Source organism: Tachypleus tridentatus, chromosome 9 (assembly GCF_004210375.1).
Source record: "Tachypleus tridentatus isolate NWPU-2018 chromosome 9, ASM421037v1, whole genome shotgun sequence".
Taxonomy (NCBI): Eukaryota; Metazoa; Arthropoda; class Merostomata; order Xiphosura; family Limulidae; genus Tachypleus; species Tachypleus tridentatus.
This window is the reverse complement of record NC_134833.1, coordinates 110039511-110065594: the sequence shown is the minus strand read 5'-3', so window position 1 is coordinate 110065594 and position 26084 is coordinate 110039511. Positions and strand designations below refer to the sequence as shown.

The following is a 26084-nucleotide window of genomic DNA, read 5'->3' as shown; positions in this document are numbered from 1 at the left end:
TTGCACATTCAAAAGCGTTTTATCATAACGTTCTAAACCCTCTGTAAATATGCAGGTAACGTGTTTTCCTGTAAATTAAAGAATACATTCCTTATTGAGTATTCTTTTCCACTGTGAAAATTTTACAAGAATAGGAACATAGCTTATGTACCTCATTGGTTAATATGTTAACATAATGGATTTCAATAAAGTTTCTTAAACATATCTTGCTTTCGGAGAATGTACACGCTCATAAGCAACATCCTTTAATTTTATATTTGCTACTGATTAATTCGTAATAACGTTTCACCTTTGTAAACTTCAGCAACTTAAGGATTTAAAAAAATATTGCTTTCTACAGGGAAAAGTCACACAAATGATAAAGACGTGAAATATTCTTTCACAAGCAAAATTATCGAGTGACAAAATAATTTTCAGATTCATAAATATTTTAAGTTTTAAATTGTTCCTATAAAAAGTCACGCATAAAGTTTAATTAAAAACGAAATATATAGATATGATGGAGAGAGAGGTGGAGTAAGAGATATCTTTTTCAACTCCAGTTTACAGTCCGTTAATACGCTGATAATTCAAGCATTAACTGATAAGGCATGAACATTAATTACAAACGTACATCAAGCTTCCTTTCTGAACCTCTATCTACTTTCGAACATTCTACCAAGTGAAGAGGATCACGTGGTAGTGAATAATTACCGAAGCACTTAAGCTACGATTTGATTTGGTAATTGCCTTGTACTACTAGCCGTTTCGGTACATTGTCTACTTTCTTAGTTTGTCTGTCCGTGCGCGCATCTGTGAAAAACATTCATTCATGAAGTGCTTTGAGAGTAAATAAATGTGACCTGTAAAATATTTCATAAACAAATAAATGCTTCCATCTGAATTAGACACTGGTTGTTTCTTTTAGAGCAAAGACACATTAGGCTCTCTGCTATGGCCACTGCGGGAAATCGAACTCCGGATTTTAGAGTTGTGAATCCTTAAACTTACCATTATCCTATCGGAAAACCTCAATTAACAGAAATTAGCGATTATATCAGTATCATGTTGTTTAAACTATGTTTAACGAATATATCAACATCCATAATTAAAGCATAGAATATCACATATGCGTTTGCTTATGTGTGGGCAGTAAAATAACAGATTTAAACAGCGATTTAGTTTCTAAATTAACATTTTTTTCACATTACTTAATTTGTTTTGAAATTTGTGCAAAGCTACACGAGTGCTATCTGCGCTAGCCGTCCCTAATTTAGGAGTGTAAGACTACAGGGAAGGCAGCTAGTCATCACCAGCCACCGCCAACTCTTGGGCTACTCTTTTACTCACGAATAGTAGAATTTGTCGTCACTTTATAACGTCCCAACGGCTGAAAGGGCGAGCATGTTTGGTGGGACGGAGATTTTAACCCGCGACCCTTGGATTACGAGTCGAGTGCCTTAACCACCTGGCTATGCTGGGCCTAATATTTTACCACAGGTAAAAAATTATTCTGCTCAATAATAATGATAAATATCATCTTAACACGTTTTACTTCTTTTTAAAATATTTTAAAATGCTAGTATCATACTCACTGTATGTATGATTTTTCAAACAAATTTCACGGAACAAAATGTAAAATACTAATAGTATCAATAGTTACTCAAATATATAAATAGTGATTTCTTGAACACAACAAAGTATTTCCTACTCACCACATTAAGAAAGAGAATATAAAAGAACAGAGTTAAAGGGTTATTTGAATTTATTGTATTGTTACTAAGACAAGGTGAAACTAATATTATAACAACAACGTCAATCACCCCTCAGTTAGTTTTTAAATCAGACATATAATGAACCGTTGTGTAATCTTAAATAAAAATAATTCATTATTTCGCTTACTCTCGTATAAAAAACAACAACAAATATTTGATAAAGAAAGGTTTATATCTTTACAATTTACTGATTGGAATACGGCCACTGTAGACACCAACAGTAACCTATGATATTACATGTTTAAAATCAGAGTTTTAAGTAAGATCCCAAGGTGCTCTTGTCAATTGTCCTGATAAGGCTTTTTTTCAAGACATCTTCAATGTCCTTCTAGAGTCGTCTGACAAAATATGGTGCATCTTCCAAAGGCATCCCATACGTCCCGGGAGTGTACAAACCATTTCTCTCAGTTAATTTTCTTTCTTTCCACAGACCATTTTTCTCAGTTAATTTCTTTCGTTTCCTTCAATGAATATGACAACTACTTGAGTATGGTGAGATATAGGAGTTACCATCCATTACAAAGAGTCATAACCTATTGCTCCAGTACATGGCAGTATAAATGAATGTAGAATGTCTTTACTGTAATATGTAGGTCAGCACAGCTATCATTGTTTGTTCGTACCCACATTATACTTCCACCACATTCCTATCTGAAATCTTGGTTGAATCTGACTCCAATCTTTTTCCAAATAAGCACACATCCATTATCTAAGAACAAAATAAAATCACACTCATTTATAAACGAAATAGTATATTTATATATAAGGCATTTCTTGCATTTTTGTTATTCGTTAGATTTACATAGAATATTGTTTATTGTTTATTCATTAGCTTAGAACATATAATCAGTAGCCACGTTATTAGGTACACCTGTGCTTTAACGTAAATATCCAAGCAGCGAATCATGTGGCCGCAACTCAATATACAAAACATGCAGACATGGTTAAGGGGTTTAGGTATTGTTCGATCAAGCATTAGAATGGGAAGATGAGTGATCTAAGCAACCCTGACCGTGGAATGATTGTTGGTGCCAGACGTAAAAGTTCCAGCATCTCAGAAACTGCTAATCTACTGGGATTTTCACGCACTACAGTCTCTAGACTTAACAGAGAATGGTGCAAAAAAACATCCAGTGAGCGGCAGTTCTGTGGGTGAAAACACTTTGTTAATGAGAGAGGTCAGAGGAGAATAGCCAGACTTATTCAAGCTGACACGAAGGCCACAAATAACTAATCTTTACAACAGTGGCGTGCAGAAGGGCATCTCTGAACTCACAACGTGTCGAACCTTCAAGCGATAGAATATAGCAACAGAAGACCACGCCGGGTTTCACTCCTGTCATCTAAGAACAGGAAGATGATGCTACAGTGGGATCACCAAAACTGGACGATTGAAGATTGGGATGAACGTCGCCTGGTCTGACGAGCCTCGATTTTTGCTGCGACATGTAGATGGTAATACAGGATTTGGCATAAACAGCGTGAATCCATGGATCCATCCTGCCTTATGGGGGTATAATGATGTGAGAAATATTTTCTTGCCACACATAAGATCCCTTAATATCAATTTATCATTGTTTGAAATCATACCTGAGCATTGTTGCTGACCACGTGCATCCCTTTATGGCTACAGTTCATTCGTTTTCCAATGGCTACTTCCAGTAGGATAATGCACCATGTCACAAAAGACGCATCATCTCAAACTGGTTCCGCGAACATGACAGTGACTTAAATGTACTCAAATGGCCTGCATAGTCCCCATAACTCAATCCAATGGAGCACCTCTGGGGTGAGGTGGAACGGGAGGTTCGCAGCGTGAATGTATGGCCGATAAATCTGCAGAAACTACTTGATGCTATAGAGTCAATATGGACTAAAATCCCCAAGGAATGTTTCTAACACCTTGTTGAATCCATGCCGCATTGAATTCAGGCTGTTCTGGAGGCAAAAGGGGGTTCTACATTGTCATAGGTAGGTGTACCTAATATAGTAGCCACTGAGTGTAGAGTATCATCTGTTTATTGTCGTTGAGGTTGATTCTCATTTGATGATCCTCTTATTATAAAATATTTTGAAATATAAAAATCGAAAAACTGCTCGTTGGGTATTAAACTATCATTTTTCATTTATTGTATCTGAGTATCTGGTGATACTGAGAATTTCTGCTCAAACTTTTCATGCAAGGTTTTGAATTTGAATTACAATGACAATAGAGCTATGACAAAAAAAACATTCTATAAATACTAATGTTTTTAATCGGAAAACGCGAAACATGTAAAAATCTCATACCAAGTATTGAAAATTGGTGTTAAACAATTTATTATAACAATTACGAAACAGCTGACTTCAGCGAGGCCCGGCATTACCAGGTGGTTAAGGTATTCGACTCGTAATCTGAGGGTCGCGGGTTCGAATCCCTGTCATACCAGTCATTTCAGCCCTGTGGGCGTTATAATGTGACGGTTAATCCGACTATTTGTTGGTAAAAGAGTAACCCAAGAGTTGGCTGGGTAGGTGGTGGTGACTAGCTGCCTTCCCTCTAGTCTTACACTGCTAAATGAGGAACGGATAGCGCAGATAGCCCTCGAGTAGCTTTGCGCAAAATTCAAACCAAACCTGATACAAGAACAATAATAGGGCGGTTACAGTTAATATTGTTAAAGTTGTAAACGACGCTAAAATTCTTTATTAGCCAGAGAAATTTGAAATAATTATATAAGTTTTGTATTCTGTTAATTGTTCGATATATATACAGCTGACCCCTACACAATTTATTTTATCTCCGTACTACTCAACTATGTACCGTTACTTGTATCTGCTTCTCTTCCCTTAGTCTGTACCTCCCTGATTCTCTCAGCAATGAAGTCTATATCTTAAATGGTTTATCTATTAGTTTTGCTACAAACAACTTCTCTGACCATTTATATTGAAACAATCTTAAGAACAAAGAGTTATGTTTTTCTTGCATTTCATGGAATTTTAGAATATAATATAGCTCTCAAGTTTGAAGTAGTGAAAAACCGCAACCTGGTTACGTTCGCTATATCTGAGATGCAACGAATAAATCAATTTATAATTATTAGCTTGAATTAAACGAATTTCCTGCAAAATATGTTTACAAAAACATGATATTAATGTGATAAGATTACACTGCAATTGCTTTACTAACTAATTAAAACTAATGTGTTCGTCGTAATTAAGTAATTATTGAGAATATACTTTTTTTCACGTTACAATATTTCCTTTCTTATCATTTCATATTATCTCTTATACGTAAAGGATAGAATAGTGTCCATTTTTCAGTGTTCTATATCTGTGTCTTTTCTGTTTATTTTTTTATCCTTGAACACCTAGTTTTGTCTATTGTTTATATTATTCGTTCTTTGGATCTCTCTGTACTTCAACTTTTCCATCTGTCTCTCCTTATAGTGAATACGACGTTTTGTTTTCTTGCTACCAGGTCCCCTCGTGTTTTGTTGTTGTTTTTGAATTAAGCACAATGCTGCACAATGGGTTATCTGTGTTCTGCCCACCACGGGTATCGAAACCCGGTTTTTAACTTTGTAAGTCCGCTGACATATCGCTGAGCCACTGAGGGCTCCCTCGTGTGACATGAACATTTATCAAAAATGAATAAATAAAAGGGAATTTTTTTTAATAACCGAGAAAAATCTTCTAAGAATCGAATTTTTTGCAGTACGACAGACAACTATCAATACCTGGTTCACATTCTTCAACGTGACAGACAGTCTTGTTCTGATTATGTATTTAGACGTACGTACAAAGTCATACAACGTTTATCATTAGTACACATTTATTTTTTAATGGTTTTCATGTTGTGAGTAAATGGGAATAACAGAAAAATGAGGATACTGGATGAAACTTGGATGGAGGAGTAGAGGATCGATGAAATATGTTGGCAATACGAATGTCATTTATTTTCCATTAAGAACTTTATTAAGCGGAAACATTATAACATTTTACAAAGTCAAGCATGTTTGAAGAAGAAAACTCTCTATATAAGAAAAACAAAACCAAAAACAGGCGTTAAAACGAAGATAGAAACCTTCCTGATGAATCATCAGCCGAAAATTCTAAACACAGAATGCTATCTAAGTGTTAACAGTAACCTCTCAAAAATGACCTTTTAGGTTGTTTTAGTATCCACTTCTTATAATAGGCTTTTCTATCTATGAAAATAAAACTTATAAATATTAATTGCCGAAAACAATATTTCAAGCAAGAAAGGACATGCATTGATCGTTTTATCCTTTAATAACGAAAACATATGGATGGTATGATATCATGGTTGGTGAAAAGTATATCAGATACAAGCGTTAACGATAGCCACAGTCATTATAAAGTGCAACCACCGTAAATAAGTATCGTATAAATATATTATCACGAGCTACCACTTTAGCGTAAGTATTATCTCCAGTCATTTTTTAAAATGTAAAAATGGTAGGAAGATCGTTTAAAATAGAGACGCTATTAAGGGGAATGTTTAACGTATAAACAGCATAAGTGATCAGAAAACGATACAACAGGCGTAAAAAATCCCATTCAATTACGGCAAATAAGGTAAATTCCATGATATATGATTACGTATATTTTTCGTAAACTTGTTATCAAATTAGAAAATAGCACATAGAAAAGTAATGACATCACACCGTATTAAAATACTTAGTACTTGTTTTATCGTTAGATTTCAGTATTGGAACAAGTGTTTCAAATTTTGGAACTCAGCATGTTAAAGAACTATATATTCTGTACATTAGTTCTGTTTGTAAAATGTTTATGCCACTAATTGTACCTTTCTTTGGCTTTATACTAAAGATATCATTAAAATATTGTGTATCTTAATCATTTTGAGTTGAAACATAAAGTTATTTGGTAACCACATACAAATGACCCCTGTCTATGCATTAGCAACCTGCACCATCTCTGTCCTTCTTCCGTTGGACCTTGGTAACCACCATATTGGTATTTTGATGTTATAGACTTGACAGTCTCGTAACTGTGACTAGCTAAAAAAGCAAAAGAAAGTACACTTTCCAGGTTGAATTGACTTTTCAAAAACATTCTAGTCTTGTCTTTCAGGTGGCCAGTATTACATGAAAGTAGTTTTGAAACTTGTACAGTTTCCCTTGTTTTATTTTCGCACTATTTTCCTTTGTGTAAGATTGACTGTATCAGTGTTCAAACTGTAGTCATCTATACTCTTATCTCTTTATTTGACGTATTCTTTAAATTTGTTAGAATAAAATATTCAATAAAAAATACTTTCTTTCATTGAAACACTGTTTGTGTGACTCTTCTTTCTCCATGAATCATCATACACTCAAAAACTCTGAAACTTTTCTAGTTTCAAGTTACAATTTCACATGTGTGTTAAAATTCCCCAATAAAAATGCTATATAATTATCAGATATTAAGAATATAAGATTTTTAAAGTGAATTAAACTGATTAATAAATTAGAGCATCCAACAGTTTGGATTAGTTTTTATTTTTCCTTATATTATTTGCTTTCAATTTGTATTCACACTTAATAGCTACTTTTACAACATATAAACACACATACAGTTGAAACAGCATTAAGAATGTCAGTTATTATACGTAAATAAAGCACACCAAGCTCATTACATGTCTAAAAGTGTAGCTATAAAAGTAAGTTTTCGGTGTGGAACTCTCGTATAATACTGTAATGGACGTAAATGAACTCATGCTGACAAATGCTTAATTATTTGGTTTTTGTTTGTTTGTTTTTTAATTTCGCGCAAAGCTACACCAGGGCTATCTGTGCTGGTCATCCCTAATTTATCAATGTAAGACTAGAAGAAAGGCAGCTATTCATCACCACTCACCACCAAGTCTTAGTCTACTCTTTTACCAACGAATAGTGTAATTTGACCGTCCCATTATAACGGCCTCGCGGTTGAAAGAGTGAGGATGTTTAGTGTTACGGGGTTGTTAATTATTTATAAATAATAATGTTTAACATTCTAACAAAACTGTAATGCTCACGTAAGTTGAACAATGTTTGACCATTAAACCTTTTAGCAAAATGTTTAAATGCTTCATATTATAACGTACATCAGTGATGTAGAGTTAAATATAAATGTTCCATGTGTAATGATGTACTTTAAAGATATTTACTTCAACTAAGCTCAGAAATACCGTAAAATTTTATACTGCTAACTTTTCTTTTGTTTTTAGTTCTCCCCTTTCCTCACTTGATTTTTTCTAGCATCCTTTGCTTATAAAAGATATTAGCTAATAATGTTTGGTTGTCCAAATCTTTAAATTGAATACTGGTTTGTAAGTTCTTATGTATATTCGTATGAAAAAACAAAAACAATATTTTAAAACATTGCCAAAAAGAAATAGTTTTCATAACTTAATATTATATGTTAGTTTGAATCTTCATAAGAGATAATTCATTTAGCCATCAACATATTAAGTTATTTTTATTTTCTTCTATATATCTAACAGCAAAGTCAGTTTCTGTGTATTTCAAGACTTTTAATTTGAGAAGCTGCATATGAGCATTGATTGGTATACGTATAAATAACTTACTTTAACATGCGATTCATAAAGAAAAAGTTTACTGTCAATGTGTTCCCCACTCTTTACAAAATACAATCTTACAGTGCTTTTTCATTCCTTTATTTTGTCAGGTGGTTAAGGCGCTCTACTCGTAACCTGAGGATTGAGGGTTCGAATCCCTGTCACACCAAATATGCTCGCTCCTTCAGTAGCGGAGGCGATATAATGTGGCGGTCAAAGCCCAAGAGGTGGCGTTGACTGGTGATGACTCGTTGCCTTCCCTCTTGTCTTACACTGCAAAATTAGGGACGGCTAGCGGAGATAGCACTCATGTAGTTTACGCGAAATTTAAAAGTAAACCAAACTTTATACCAGAACGATAATACGGTGGCTATAGTTAATATTGTAAACTCTGTAAACGACGCTCGCCCTTTCAGCCGCGGAGGCGTTATAATGTCACAATCAATCTTGCTACTCGTTTATAAAAGAGCCTCCCAAAAGTTGGCAGTGGGTGGTGAAGACTATCTATCTTCCCTCTAGTCTTACACTAGTAAATTAGGGACGGCTATAGCAGATAACCCTCCCTCGTGTAGCTTTGCGCAAAATTCACAAACAAACAAATTTCCTTATTTTTATTTGAAAGAAATCATTCCTGCCATCTAGCAGCAAATATCTTCAGCACTTAAACTAACTATGCAATCTTAATTTATTGTTTAGCTTCATTTGCATTTTCAAAGGGTGCTTCAATACTAGTAGGGTATTGTAGAGTATATCGATAACAAAGCAACAATTAATGTGTTATCTGACACTAAATACTAGACAAAATTCACTCTTAATGTGCGGAAAAGATTGTTACCCAATTCTGTACATTCAAATTCCTCTGGTAATCCTGACATTTGATACTAAAGTTAAAAATGTTTGTAAGATATAAAACAAAATCCCCTAAAGTAAGAGTTGTGAGTTTCTATCTTAAACTTTGACGTTTTGACACAACAATATTGGTTCTTAACTACATTTAAAAGGAAATCAGTGCACTGGGTTTCGAAATTAATATTTATGTGACATGGTGACTTTATCCTTTATTATTTACGAGTCAACACGCGAGTAAAGTAATAGGACCGATCATATCTTTAAATTCTCTACCCGCAAAGATGAGACAAATGGAGTTTGGTTACTTTAGCTCTCTTTATGACGCTTAATGACTCTAAGAAGGCCAGCTTAAGGCTAAACATCAGTCAATGTTTTCTGTCCTTCCCGTCAGGGAGGGGGCGTATCACTTGCCACAAGGAACTGAGGAACTGATGTGAGGCACGCTCTGTTGGCTCAGTCACAGGAGTGATCAAATAGCACGTGCATGGTAGACGCGTGAGAGAAGGTGAAAGGTGTGTTAAACATAGAAATCTCAATAGATTTTCACAGCTAGCATTATTACAGACGAGTAGTATTGGAAGATGGACGAAAATGTTCAAGTCAGAAGAAGAAGAAACACAAATTTCCAAGGATGCAAGTCTACATTACGTTTTCATGATCTGGCAGATACAAGCCTGTAAAAATATCTTATTGAACACAAGGTGAACAGCATGAATTATACGTGAGAGAAAAAAAATATTTACATAGGAAAGCGTGGTCTCAGTACTTCTTTAGTTAGGTCTGGGGAGTTGTATTGTATTGGAATTTCAGTTAAGTCTGCAGAATCGAAACGAAAACCTTTGATTTTCTATTTTTTTAAACTATGACGATATAAGACATGAAAATGAAAAAGTTCGTATGGAAATATAGTGGAAGTACAATTCAGGTAAGTTTAACCCACATCCGTCTTTTCTATCTTGTCAACCTTTTATTTTGTCATATTTTCAGTGACAAGTACTTGTATTCACAGTTATTTTGTCATATATTCAGAAATAAATGCTTGTGTTCAGAGCTCTTTTGTTATATTTTCAATGACAAATGCTTGTATTCAGAGTTATACTATCACATTTTCAGAGACAAGTACGTGTGTTCAGAGTTATGTTATCATATTCTCAGAGATACGTACTTGTGTTCAGAGTTATCATATTCTCAATGACAACTACTTATGTTCAGAGTTATATTATCATATTTTCAGTAACAAGTACTTGTATTCACAGTTATTTGATTGAAATAATAATCTTTTCAACCTATATCAAAGGGTAACAGGTGGTCAAGAATCCCTGCGATGCATAACTTGACTGCTACACTTCCAGAGTTATACAGAGAAGAAATAGTCGCAGGCTTTCGACCACCCTAGAACTTTAGCTATGTTTAAAATCTTCGTGTGTCATAATCATCTGTTTCGTAAGACTGTTTACCTTCATTCTAACGTCCAGTGATATAAAGCTTTATAACCCCTAACTTAAATTTACAATATCCACTAGCCATACAATATTTAAGTATGATGTTTTGAAATATTAACTTACGTTTCCTTTTGTTCGGCGTGTGCTCCCTAGCGGCACAGCGGTATGTCTGCGGGCTTACAACGCTAGAAACCGGGTTTCGTTATCCCTGGTGAGCAGAGCACAGATAGTCCATTGTGTAGCTTTGTGCTTAACTACAGACAAATAAACAAACAACTCTGTTCTCAGAAAATCTTAGTGTCGATAAAGTTTAAACGAATTATATGACATGTATTTTGCTTTTCTTCCTGCTGTGATTTGAAATGTAGTTATAACTATTACAATACTCTCGTCCTTACTATAAGCAAAAACCTAGCAACATGCAGCTATCAAAAGTCAGGTTTTCCTAAATGAACATATAAGAACATAAGACGGTTGAAGTTCAGAGTAAAATAATAATTAATATAAACCGTCAAAATACTTGTGGTTAATATATTATACAGTGCATGTGATCAGTATTGAATACCCTATATTATATACATAGTAACAAAGCACACCATAGCATAATGTACAGCTATGTGATATACATAGTGTACGACCAATAGCATAGTACACTACAAGACCAGTACTATAAAAATAATTTACTGTCAATATCTTAACCATGGTGAATATAACCAACATTATAGCCACTGTGTATATAATAAATATCATACACATTTTGCCCAACGAATGTCAAAAATATTACGTGACTGATATAATTTACATGACAAACAAATTAGGTATCCAATACCAGCGTGCCTCTGTTGCAATTACCATATGCTTTTAAGCAGAATATGTAGTAAAAACATACATTAAAAAACGAAATTGTTTAGTAAAAGAATGTTCAGCTACCATTCGTCCAAACAGGTTTGTTTAGTAAATCTGTTAATGACTGATCAGACTGGTGATATAAATGTCGTATATGTTAAACCTTTTCCAATATATATGTATTTTACAACCCAAAAAGAAGTAGTAGTACAGCATTTTTGTTATTTTCCATTCAATGACTTTGGTTTAGTAGCTGAAGAACTCTAGGCCTAGTTCTTAAATATACAAAATCGGTACTGAAATAGGCTTAATTTCTGACCTTCAATTTATTATCTAATAACTTTTAAGATGTTGTATTCCTTTTGTAAAATGTTATGAGTTAGTTGTTTTTTCCGTAATAACATTTAATTACTACATATTCAACGCTAACTGAAAAGTTATCGCCACAGTTATCTGGTAACTTGGCTTTCTTGTGTGTTAATACTTGAAATACTGAGCATCTTCAGGGCCAACTGGTAAACTGCGTTAACAGTTATCACTTAACATGGATTTATTGCCAGAAACCTAAAATAAACTTATTATCAGTCAATAATTGTAAATTTCGTGTCATGACACTTTCATGTCTTGTGACACAATTACATAAAGATACACAAATTAGAACCACGTGTAAAACCACACTTTAGTTTAAAATATACCCATGTTCAAGACTAGATATAAATTTATTTACACAGTTACCTGGTAACTTGACCTTATTATATGTTAATGTTTAAAATATGCACCTTTCTAAGATCAACTGGGAAATTACCTCCACAGTTATCTGCTAACTTGGCCCTAGTATTTGTTAATACTAGAACTTTTACTCATATTCAACGCAATCTGGCATTTTATCTCCACAGTTATCAGTTAACTTGGCTGTATTGTATGTTAGTACTTAAAATATTAAGAATATGCATAACCAAATAACCTTATAAAGGTGACAGTTTTATGTCTTAGATACAATGGCACCTTTATACGCGATTTCACAGATTGAAGAGTATCTGTAAACCTATTCCAGAGACTTATCATCTTTCTCCTGGTGGGACAGCGGTAACTTTATGGGTTTACAACGCTAAAATTCGGTGTTCGATTACTCGAAGTGAACAAAACAGGGAATCTATTGTGGCTTTGCTCTAAAACAAATAGATGAACAAACTTAGCACCACATGTGAGCTCATTTTTAACTCAACAGTGCATAAAGGTGTTTCTGTAAATAGAAATTTCCAACCATCTGAACACATAAAACAGCACCAAACAAATGAAAGTTGGATTAAATAAACTATTAGAAAATAAGATAAGAATTATTCACTCTATTCCATTACTTTTGAGAATCAAACGTTTAGACGCGTAATGTCGATGTTAGTGCAGGATGTTCACAATTTTTATTATAAGCAAATGGAAATTTATACGCGGTATTTAATTGTTTGTTTATTTTTTTCAATTTCGCGCAAAGCTACACGAGGGCTATCTGCGCTAGCCGTCCCTAATTTATCAGTGTAAGACTAGAGGCAACGCAGGTGGTCATCACCATCCGACGCCAACTCTTGGGCTACTCTTTTACCAAAGAATAGTAGAATTGACCGTAACATTATAACCCCTCCACGGCTGAAATGGCAAGCATGTTTGGTGCAACGGGGGTTCGAACCCGTGACCCTCAGATTACGAGTCGAGTGCTCTAACCACCTGGTATTTAATAAAACCTCAACATAATTCTTAGCATGATCAAAGCACTATCAAAGTAACGTCTAGCCTTTAAAAAGTAATTAAAATTAAAATCAAATATTTCGAAATATACGTTTTATATATAACATCTACAGATGTCTTTCTAAATCTTTATTTTTCTTGTATATCGAGCATCTTAACAATTTTTTATGTTTCACTAATTCCCAGTAGCTAAATATCTGTGTTCATAAGACTGCTGAAATAAATATTTTTATATTTTTATCTTGTTTCTTTCCAGACTTTGATTTCAAAATCTTTACAAAGAGGGAGAAATAAAAGGTTTACTAGTCAATGCCGATTTCAAAAATGCCGAAAAATTTGTTTTATAGCGCTTTAAGTAATATTGCAGCTAATAGAAAAAATCAATCATAACCGTAAAAAGTTCATTTCTCGTTTATCGATCGATACTTACGAGAACGGACATTTAAATACAATAGAAAATTTCCAACAGATCGTTCAGAAACTAAACTACAAGTCAAGACATGACATTCGGTATGAACTCTCAAACTAAGGTTCGTAGAAAAGTGTTAGGGACCTGTAGCAAAGCACAAAATGCACAGTGCTGTTAAGATTCTTAGTATCTATATATTTATTGAGTGGGAGCCTCGCTCAAGATTCGAAACGTTCTTGGAAGCCCTGTACTAAGAAATAGTGGAAACTCCTGACACAAGGTATACAGAGTATTTGAAGTTAAACACAAAACTAGATAATGGGCCCACCACGGATATCGTAACTAGCTTTTTAACGCTTTAAGTCCGCATATATACCGCTATGCCACTGGGTAACTAAGGTATGCAGATTCCCTAAATAAAAAAAGTATCTCTCGTTATTTTCTTAACGCAAAAACTACACAGCGAACTGTCTGTGGTCTGTGCAAAGTGGAAATTCGAACATAGGACTTTAGCATTGCAATTCCGTAAATTTACCGCTGATTTACCGCAGGTCAAGTAAATATATATATATATATATATATATTTACGTGGTTTTCACAACCATACTTACGTAATAAAACCCTTAATTATATGTACTAAAAGGTATATCAAAATTAGAATATGCTTGGTAAAGTTAGCAACACATTAACTAATCTTGTAAACTATGTAACACTTAAACTATGCTTCATAAACTGCATTTCACTTGAACTATGATTCGTAAACTATATCACACTTGAACTAAGCTGGTCTTTAGTGTAGATCATGTTTCAGGACAAATATAAATGTAAGCTGATCGACTAAAGCATCGTTTTTGAAAAAAACCACATAAAAACTACTTTTTACCTAGGTCATCATCTGCTCACAGTATCTGTAAGTACAAGCGGTTTCCAAAGTTTTTTTTTTATATGATATCAGATGAAAGTCTACACATACTTGTTGAAGTGCGACCTATGCATTTTAATACTTTGAAAACTTTAGGAACATTTAGCCATGTTATGTTAATTGGGTTAGAAAATATGTAGGAATTTGAAGCACTGTTTAAAAAGAGTGTCACTTCTTTTATTTTAAGTATTTTCGGCTCACAAACTTAGAAACTAGTTGTATTAAACTAATCCCTCACATCTGATAAATCCTTTAAAATAGTGGATATTCAAAAGACAGATGGGTAACTAAATATTTAAAGGAAGAATCCTGTATTGTGACATATAAAATTTGTTTATTGTGGGATATACCGTGTATAATATTTATGGTTAACCTGACATTATTGGATAAAACAAATACCTGGTAGTTGCTGCACCTAAATGATGCCAAGTAAACCAAGTGAAACGTTGTAACCATAGATACTATAGATTCGACGATAAACAAGTTTTAAATGGACGCATAACTGTGTCGTTTTTTTCATTTAACTGTGTATTCTGATTACTTATAAAAGTATCAATTATAGTAAATATTATAACAATCTGTTATGTGAGCCAACGTCAGACACATATCCAACAAAATTGATATATATGCGTGTGTGTGTAGGATTTCTGTCACGGCTAATAAGGAAAAATAATTACTACAAGAACGAAATAGAATTAACATACTCAGCACAAAGCTGTATAGGGCGTGAAGTTAACTCTGTCCTTCCGCTATGTGAAAAGCGCCCTCAAAAGATAATTGAGCTTCCGTTTTGACTTCCAGTGCTTGAGGCGGAGACGACGACCGACCCAGTGCCACTAACTGACTCATTATCTGATAATCAGATCCTGACATGATTGTTCTAGAAACCCCACATCCCGCCCTTGACAGGCAGTCAACACCTTAGTCACTGCATCGTTTTGAAGGTGAATCATCTTGCATTCTATTCCATTCAATTACTGAAAGATGTCAAACTCCACCAAACGAAGACATATAATGTTTGGTAGAACAGTCTATTTTCTTTGGTGTTAACATATTTCTAGAGTAGAATTTTAGTTTCTAACACAGGGTTCACCGTGAACATAATGGTAAATTCAAGACTGGTTTGCGCAAATTTATGAGAGATAAACGTATTGCACAAAAAGTTATTGAACATATAATTACTTTACCACTTCTACAAATATTGGTTTAAACAATAGCAATAAACCTCTTTCTCCTTGTATTAAAAATATATATATTAAGGTGTACCTGATGCTGTTAATTAATCTGTTATTTTTGTGTACATTTATCGTGCTTATTAACTGTTAAGAATATAACTTACGACAATACCCATGTTATACAAATAAGAATTATGTCTTCCAGTAGATATACGGAGATGGTTCAAGTACATCTATAATAGGAACATTTGATCATGTAAGACTCTACAAAAAAGATTAGTATGTTTGTCTTTAGTTCTGTTCATTAAAAGCTCAACGATAATTTATAGTAAGTCAATCATGACAAGTGGTACACATCTTGAAATGATTAGTACCCAATCTTAGTATTGGTTATGTGTGCTTCATTATAGGGTTAGGAATAACAGTTGTAATGTATTTGGTTGTAATCGTCAGTCATATGTGAATAACGTTGTTTCGAAAAATTATCAATGTTCCTTTGAAAGACAAATAACGTTAGGCTAGTTGACTGGTTAATATATGTGGTATTGATTGAGTTTAAACATGAAAAAGACGATGAAGTTCGAATGGTAAATGCTTTGGTCGTCACCAAAGTGGTATTTTAAACACGAGCATCATGCACGTGCGAAGAGAGTAATTACCTTTTTATTTGTTTGTTTTTTTTTTTATTTCGAGCAGAGCTACAAAAGCGCTATTTGCGCTAACTGTCCCTAATTTAGTAGGGTAAGACTAGAGGGAAGGCAGCTAGTCGTCACCACCCATCGCCAACTCTTGGGCTACTCTTTTACCAACGAAATTGATCAGTGGAATTGACCGTAACAATATAACGTCCCCACTGTTGAAAGAGCGAGCATATTGGATGGGACATGGATTCGAACTCTCGACACTCAGATTTCGAGTGCCATAACCATCTGGCCATGCCAGGCCTTTACCTTCTTGTGTTCAATAATTAAACGACATTACAAGCTTGAGTTATATTACACTAGTAGAAACACTGGCTGTTTGTGCTGCTAATTATTAATTGCAGCATTTCTACCTAATTGAAAAAAAAAAAAGTGAACATTTTCTAAAAACTTTATTTCTGTGGAGTATTCCATGGAAAAAAATGGTCTGATTGTGATTTTTACTCGCATGCAATTCATTGTATCAAAATCAAAATGATTCAATGCACAAAACTCAAAATTTTCATAATTTTTCCTCATATAAACTATAGTGTTTTATATATTAAAAGTGGTACCAATAACAATAGTTTCTCAGTATTATATTTAAAAATTACATCAAATATAATCAAGTCCTCACGAATAGTCCTAGTGAAAGTCGTGTTCTTGTTGTGAGGAGGCTATATTTATTTAAAATTGTGTCATATTATGAAGAAATGGATGTTGCTCATTTCATAGTTATTTTTCTAATAGTCTGAATACTGAATATTCAAAGTGTGGAGTGTTTTATGGGTTTTTGTTGATAGTTCCATTCAATAGATGACACAAGAATTTTGGTTACTTACATAAGTACTGACATACACGCTACATCCATTATAGTATATGAATGTTGGATTAGTATAACATTTATAATAACAATTTTAAGTCTTATATTTCAATAATCTTAAAAGTAATTTATCTATCAGCATGAAATGAGCCAACGATCAATACTGTTAAACAATTCAACTACTTATCCCGTGCTTGACAAACAATTACAGTAATTTTAGAATAAGGTGTAATTAACAAGGCAAAAAGTTTAATTTAAAAGTCCATTGATGTTTCTTTAAACAATTACTTAAAACGATTATATTAATGCAATTTTTTTAAATTGTTGTTTATTTTGTTATTATTTGATCAATGATAAGAACCAGTAATTTTACATAAATATTACATGGATTTCTTATTCAAGAATCTGGCATCGTTGACTATCTGCCTAAACTATAGCTTATAAATTTAAAATTAGATCGCTAGCGAAGATAGCCGTTCAGAAGCTTTGTGCAAATACTCATGCACGTTATAGTCAAAACTAGGAATCATCTTCCCACTATCAAGTAGGCCAGGCAGTGATACTTGTTACAAGTATTTATGTTCTGGAGACAATTTATCTGTTATTATAATTTCGGGTTAATTTCATTAGCTCTGTAATCACTTTCCAGCTCTCAACTTTATTCCAGCAATTTAAAACTGTCTATATTTAAGTAGATAGACATTGTAGAGAACGCATCCACTTCTACTTACGATCCTTTGTCTAAATCGGTTGACTGTGGATAGGTTCGGTTTCGTTGTTATCAATCTATAAAGCTTCACAACTTTGAGTTACGTACATAGATATTGACATACCCGTTGCATCTATTATAGTAAAATTGATTATGAATGAAAAATTATGAAACTTAATCCAACCTTCTATAATGGATGTAACGTGTATGTCAGTATCTATGTATGTAACCAAAATTCCTGTAATCTGTCCACAACTGGTATTGAAACCCGATGTTTAATGTTGTAAGCCTGCAGAAGTAACGCTGAAACCATGTTGGTTGTGAATAGAAATAACAACAACAGTACGAATTAAGATGTCTCCTAAGTATAATATACGATGAAAATATGTTTATAAGCATTTGAAATCACGTATGCGATGTGAAGCACTATTTAATTCATTTACACGAAATGTAAACTTAGCACGTTCCATAACACGTAATTCTGTTCATGCGTAGCAATGTTTAATAATAATAATAATAATATAGTTATATACTTGCAAATAAAAAAGAAAATTTATGTTCTTACATAAACCTTTAGTTTTTCACCTACCTTAAATATAAATATGATTTATTATATCGTAATATTACTAAACAACAGCACACATCCTGCCCCCTATCGCTGCTCGAGGCCGTGCACAAAAGACCGCAACTTATCACGCAACCTACTCATTAGTTACGAGTTTGCCTCGTTCACCCTACATGCACGTGTAGGTCATGCGAGATGACACGTTTAGAAAGTTCAGCCTTAATACTGTTTGTACCTTTTGTTGATCAATGAACTAGGCTGTTTAACACCTGAACATGGAACGAAAAAAGAATTTGGCTAAAAGAACACAAAATACTACTGAGCTGTCAAAATTACTTCCCATAAAAAAGTTCCAAATCTTTCTATTTATATCCGTTTAATAAGTACTATTTCAGACTGTTAGAAACCTCCTCTCACAAGTACTGGAATAAGCTTAATTTAAAACTTGCATTATCAAATTTTGGCTCACTGAGGCCATGGTCAAACAGTCATTAAAGCTGTCACTTTTTCCCTTAGCTGACTGTCGTTTCTGGAACCTATAACCAAATTGGCGTGTATATTTCACAGTTCGATAAAGAAACAACCATAAAACCTGAAATATAGCTTTTAAATTTTTAATTTGTTTATATCGTAGTAATAATATCTCTCAAATTCTTCTTAATGTAGATCTTCTTCAAGTCTAATTTTAAATGTGTACAATATAATATATATATATTTACCAATATGTTCAACTCTATAGGGCCAGCATGGACAGGTGGTTTAAAGCGCTCGACTCGTAATCTGAGGGTCGCGGTTCGAATCCCTATTACACTAGACATGCTCGCCCTTTCATTCGTGGGGGCGGTATAATGTTACGTTCAATCACACTATACATTGGTAAAAGAGTAGCCCAAGAATTGGCGGTGGATTGTAATGACCAGCTGCTTTCCCTCTGGTCTTACATTGTTAAATTAGGGACGGCTACGTAGACAGCCCTCGTGTAGCTTTGCGCGATATTCAAAAACAAACAAATCAACTGTATAGAGTTCGAACAATAAGCAGCACAAACTAATAACACAGGCCCGCGAATTTAAGTTTCATAAATTTATTTGGGTGTAAATAACGGATTTTCCATAATTCAGCTACACAAATTACGAAAATAACATTCCTTTTCTTTATCACGTAAGAATTATTTTGCAAATTATTATTTCGTTTACCATAATGAACATTTTCTATTAGTATGTTTGGTTTCTAGAACGATCAAACTCTCACGACGCAATTGCTTTACAGAGATAGCCACTTGTTGTCAACACTTTCAGCATAACTAAATGTGATCCGATTTCAATGAAAATGATTCACTTATTTAAAAGTACATATGACGTTTTGTCATATAAGGAAAATTAATATCAATTTCGAATTCAGCGTACAAAAGTTACTGTATAACATATAAAAATTGCATGACAATAAAACCATCGCAGGTGTATGTCATTACCATAAATGAGCAAATACAGATATAAACTATTTAAACATTTAAAACCTACTATATTCAATTGCTTAACTTTTTAACTGGTATTATGAAGTTGCTATGATACTCACATCCAGCTGTGGTCATTTTGGAACCAAATAGGATAAGTATCCAAGTCTTAATGTAAAACAATAAATCGATGTTTAAACGTATAAATATATATATAAATAATATTGTGTCATTAATTCTTTCAATAAAGGTCTGTTTTCTAAAAGATTTAAATAAACTGATAATAATTACAATTCTGCCTACTTCATTCAGTTTTCATGAAAACTGGTGATATAGACCTCTACTTAGTAGGCCTAATAATCCTAGTATTGGGTGAAATACCTCGTTGATGCTGGATATGGCAACTAAAATGCAGTGACATATTATAATATATTATTCCTTGTTATCACTTATAAATTTGGAGGTGTTTGCATAGTCCGTTTTCTCTTGCGATTTGAAAGTAAATTGAATGTTTATGTATATAAACATATATGAGTGTGTGTGTAAACGGATATGGGAGTGTTGCACTCAATTGGATAACGTATATAATGACGTTGGATACACCTTAATGGTCCTTACTGAAGTGGTGAGTGAGATTAAAAAACAGCTGCATTATTCATAATGTATACAAATGGGGATTTCCTAATACAGTGAATAAATAAACTAACTAATAAAACGGCTATATTAAACTAACGAAACGTTAAATCACAACAACGTTTTGACAAGTCTGCTTGTCATCATGAAAATAACCGATGTTTTTTTCTTGTTTCCATCTTCCTGGAAAAATTAGTGAAAATTTTAGCTAATCGATTGTTTTACTTGGCGCTTTCTTCAGTTACAGTAATATAGTTTATAATTTTGTATATACATATATACAAGTGTTGATGCTGATATATAACTAGCTGAGCCTGATACAAGTGACTCTGATGTAACTTTGGCAAGTAGCTACGAGTAACATGCACGTTAATTACAAACAAAAGTAATAAAGCACTAAAATATTTACTACGTATATGTAACACGATAAATTCCGAAACATTTTAAATCATTGCTATTAACGCCACTGAATCATTTAGGACATATAACAAAGTTCGAACTTCCGCTTCCTGGGGGAGGGGACATGTGTGAGTTCTTCATCCAAGTTAGAGGTTACAGGCACATACAAGTAATGCGAGCAGACGGTGAAAATGACACCCTTAATCTCTGCCAATATACTTAGAGCATACGTTCTTCCGGTCTAACGCGTCATTTTCAAAACAACCTTAACAATACTAAACGCCGAAAGAAGCGTTCCTTCAGAAAATGTTCGTTACACATGCTAATAACGACGTTTATTCGACAGAAATTTATCGAGAAAATGGTATACTGAAACTCTGACAAGCCATTATGATATAATAAGTCATAAGTCTGCTGGCGATGACGAAGTTGTACGTATTTACTTTAATTGAAGACTTATAAATAAAGATAAAGGCTTTTGTTTGTTTTGTTTTTTTGGAATTTCGCACAAAGCTACTCGAGGGCTATCTGTGCTAGCCGTCCCTAATTTAGCAGTGTAAGACTAGAGGGAAGGCAGCTAGTCATCACCACCCACCGCCAACTCTTGGGCTACTCTTTTACCAACGAAAAGTGGGATTGACCGTCACGTTATACGCCCCCACGGCTGGGAGAGCGAGCATGTTTAGCGCGACGCGGGCGCGAACCCGCGCCCCTCGGATTACGAGTCGCACGCCTTACGCGCTTGGCCATGCCGGGCCAAGATAAAGGCAAATGAAAGGAAAATTTGGTCAGCAAAAATTATATAAAAACATTAAATAAAACTAAAGAAAAGAGAAGTTGTAATTATCAAACCAGTAAAATAGTGAAAAAATATTGAAGAAAGAAGAGAAATCAAATAGCAAGAACAGTGAGAAGACGAAAAAAAAAAAGAACAGTAAATATATAAAGAATTTTTTAACAAACAACAGATAGTCAAAAGTGTGGGAAAAATGGAAGTTAAAAGAAATAGAGGAAACCGACAGAAACACTGTGGTAAAAAAACAGAAAATAAATTACTCTTATATCCTATGAAACCCAATTTTATGACCTAATAATCGTGAACTCTAACTTGGATAAGCTTGAACCTGTATTTTACACAGTGTTCAAGTTGCCGGTCAGCACTTCATACAAGCCTTAATAATACTGAAAACCATAAAAATCAAGCCTTAAATTAGATCACTTGAAGTGAAACATTTTCTAGTAGTTAGAATTCAACCAGTTAATAATTGTAAATTTCTGCTCGTTCTGTAAATATTTGTATTTACTGGAAAACATACAATCTGCTGATACCAAAGCCGCTACATAGCAAATAGACTGGACCTAAAGCAACAATACAAAGATACGTAATAGCTAAATATCTCGAATATAGGTTATACAGATTGTGCCACGTTTTTTTAATGTTAAATTAAACTCTGAAGAAGATGAAAAGGCGAAGTTCGTATATAATAATCGCAACTGTTTGGATGCCAGGGCATAAGAAAACAGCTGTCAGGACTTAAGGTGGACTAACCATAACAGTACTGAATTACATTGCCTCGTAGGTTTCTCGCCTTTCTATTCTCGAATTCACTTGCGTGTAGTATTATGTTGGTGACGTCACAACGCACCGTATAATTCCACATAACATAGAACGCCAGAAAACTTCTGTAGTCAGGGTTATATAGCGTGTATTCCTGTCAGACACAGCGAGTGATGAAAACTAATGTATGTTCTGTGTAGTAAATAAGAAACCTCCCACATAATTCAACGAGTTCCGTCTCTTTCAAAGTGTTCAAAATTTGTTAGAAAAAGCTTTCTTAATACCGTGTTTCTCCGAAAATAAGACAGGGCTTATATTAATTTTCACTCCAAAATATGACACTAGGGCTTATTTTCGGGGGATGTCTTATTTTGATATATTAAAAAAATGAAGTTACAAAGTAAAACTATTAAACTAACCATTTAAAATAAACTATTATTAAACTATTAAACTAACTGATTAATACTTAAACAAACTATTAAAACTAAAACTAATAATAAATTATTATTTTTTATTTCTTTCCTCTTCCTGCCACTCTTAACTAGGGCTTATTTTAAGGGTAGGGCTTATATTAAAACTATCCCCAAAAAATCACACTAGGTCTTATTTTATGGGTAGGTCTTATTATCGGAGAAACACGGTAGTTGAGGGCTAACAAAGAGAAAAGATGAGCAAAATTGGCACAATAGTACTTCGAGTACTATCTATCTACCATGACTTCTTATTAATACTAGCTTGCTTAATCACTGGCTATTTATCTACTTATATCCATCTATATCTTCCTGTATGTTTTTTCATAAGCCATCTCTGTATACCTCTTTATATTTAATATACATTTTGATAAATGTATACGAGATAAAATGTTTTAGATGAATCACATATATATAAGAAATGCATAACTTTAAATAAAACTAAAGACAGTAGTTTGTATATTTTTTCAAACTATAGATAACTCTAAAGCTGTAAGATTTACAATATTAAGCGGTGAAAAACACAAAAAAACAACATACATTTTTATTTAGGATACTGCAAGTCTTAATAGTCCTCAAGTGTATAATGTTTTCCTTTTTCGTCCACTGCATAACCAGTCTCATCACTTAACAGCATTGCAACACGAAACACATCATTGTATATGAGTTTCACTTAATTTCAAGACCAATTATTATCACTGTCAGTACACAATACTAATTTCCAGCATGCTATTTTAAAAACTTTGTGCTTATATCAGAGTTAGATTTTGTTAAATGCTCCATGGTATACGTATTCCGAATTTGCTGTGTTTTGTCGAGCGCTATGTTACATAAAATAAACGTAATTATGTATTCTTATGTTTTGTGTGTTTATTTGATAATATGATTTGCTATAATACATCACTACGTGTAGCATACATCCTAAAATATAAAGCAACAAGAAGTTTGGTATAAGTGCACACATATATATTAAAAAGATCTCGGAGTCTCACCAAGTAGTTACCGTTGCCATGGCAAGTCCCGTAGTTCTGCAGCGCAGTCTTCATTGCAAGATACTTTGTTGTAAGGCTGCCACGTGCACTCGTTTCAACATGCTGATCACACAAAAAGCTATAGGTGGAAAGGTACTGATACATAGAATCACATTCTCTAGCTGACTGAGGCATGCAGTTGTTGAATGAAAGATAATACTAGAAATCTTATCTTGGTAAACCTGCTGGCTTTGTTTCTAGACGGAGATCATCTTTGATCGTGTCATGTGCTGTTGCTTAAAGCACGTAGACGACTTTTACCGCTAATCTTTAGTGTTCGTGGATCCCCACCTGTTACATGACACTGCATGGCTGGAATACGACATATTGCAGGCCTCTGTCTGAATGGTTCTATTGCCGCAGTCAGATGAATATTCGTTTGTTTTGCAATATCATTAAGAACAAGGAACATTCCATCTTGCAAATTTTAACACCCCAATCTGCACATTTTATGAGTTGAGTGTATAAATATTTGGCGTTGGAAAAAAACTGCTGCTATATACTTTTACGAAAAATGAGAAAGTTTCGGCGGCGTCGCGCTACCAAAGTAATGCTACACAATTTCAAAATGTAGTTCTGATATAACCTGATTGACCGCGACTTTTTTCGACTAACTGATTTGTTTATGAAAAAGCGTTTTAATATAACATGCTTAACTATCTGAGGTATATCCAATTTGTCACCATAAATATGTCACATATTGTAACTAATAAAACGTTTCAAAAAAGCCAGCTGGGCTTATCCAAAACTCGTATATTAGTACATTATACTATTAGATAAGAAACTTTCAATTGCCAGGACGGCACCTTCACATATATATATATATATAACACCTAATTTACTATAGTAAGTTTCATTGGAAGAAATCATTCAACAATTAGAAACATCAAAGTGATTCTTCTTTAGTCCAATTCTGTAGTTCTTGTAGAGGGTGAAACCTAAATATAATGTATTATTGCTATCAAATAACTTTCTAAAGAAGACTTTATATATTGAATAACGACACGTTTATATAATCTTGATATGTGAATCATTTAATTAAAAAAAGTACTGATCTCAACGGACTGTAGTTCAGAGAGTTAACTTCATGGAAAAGGATTTGTTTTGTTTGTTTGTTTTTGAATTTCGCACAAAGCTACTCGAGGGCTATCTGTGCTAGCCGTCCCTAATTTAGCAGTGTAAGACTAGAGGGAAGGCAACTAGTCATCACCACCCACCGCCAACTCTTGGGCTACTCTTTTACCAACGAATAGTGGGATTGACCGTCACATTATAACGCCCCCACGGCTGAAAGGGCGAGCATGTTTGGCGCGACGGGGATGCGAACCCACGACCCTCAGATTACGAGTCGCACGCCTTAACGCGCTTGGCCATGCTGTGCCCTCATGGAAAAGGAAGAAATTGTAATAAAGATTTCATATTGGTAGTGTTTTTAGCATTTTTTCTACTGTCAGTAAGTCAGTCTTTTCAAAATCTGTCGTTAACGTCTGGAAAGAAAACTGTTAGTTAACAATGATATTCGAATCGTTCAAGTCTCTACTCGTACCTAGTTAAGGTTGTCCTCCAACAAAATATCAAATAGAACAATGAATAAAAAGTACATTATGAAACCAGCAAACAACATACAACCTAAACGGTTCTATTCTTTATCATTTTTAATGAATTTTAAATCTAGCTTTAAAGATTTTAAATATTAACGATTTGCTAATAAATGGTGCGCAAATAAAATATATCGTTTATGTTTTCTCTCTTCGTATATATGCTGAAGGAATGTTTTATTCACTAAAATAATCAGATACATAATGCTTAGTATAAACAGATGCAGAAGTTATTGCACTGCTATGAATATATTATACTAGCTTACAGCAGATAAGAATCACATATCTCTCCCTCTCAATATATATAAATATATATAGTATATATAAAATAACAACTTGTTTTTAGTCATTTGCATTTAACTAAAATATTTTTCTATGCAAGGCATTGAATAATTTCAATATTACCTTTATATCTGGGGCCCGGCATGGCCAAGCGTGTTAAGGCGTGCGACTCGTCGCG

General features: G+C 33.8%; 1 protein-coding gene and 1 long non-coding RNA gene across 3 annotated transcripts in view; one reads left to right on the top strand and one right to left on the bottom strand.

The window, feature by feature from the left end:
- The window catches only part of LOC143226032 (uncharacterized), a 339996-nt gene that overhangs the window by 38907 nt on the left and 275005 nt on the right, over positions 1–26084 (top strand). The gene's annotated exons all lie outside the window — the stretch shown is intronic.
- LOC143226033 (uncharacterized) overlaps positions 1–26084 on the bottom strand; it is a 102010-nt gene that overhangs the window by 4614 nt on the left and 71312 nt on the right. For both annotated transcript variants that reach the window (XR_013014252.1, XR_013014251.1), the window contains one exon: positions 10737–10867. This is a non-coding gene — a long non-coding RNA (uncharacterized LOC143226033). The remainder of the gene's footprint in view (positions 1–10736; positions 10868–26084) is intronic.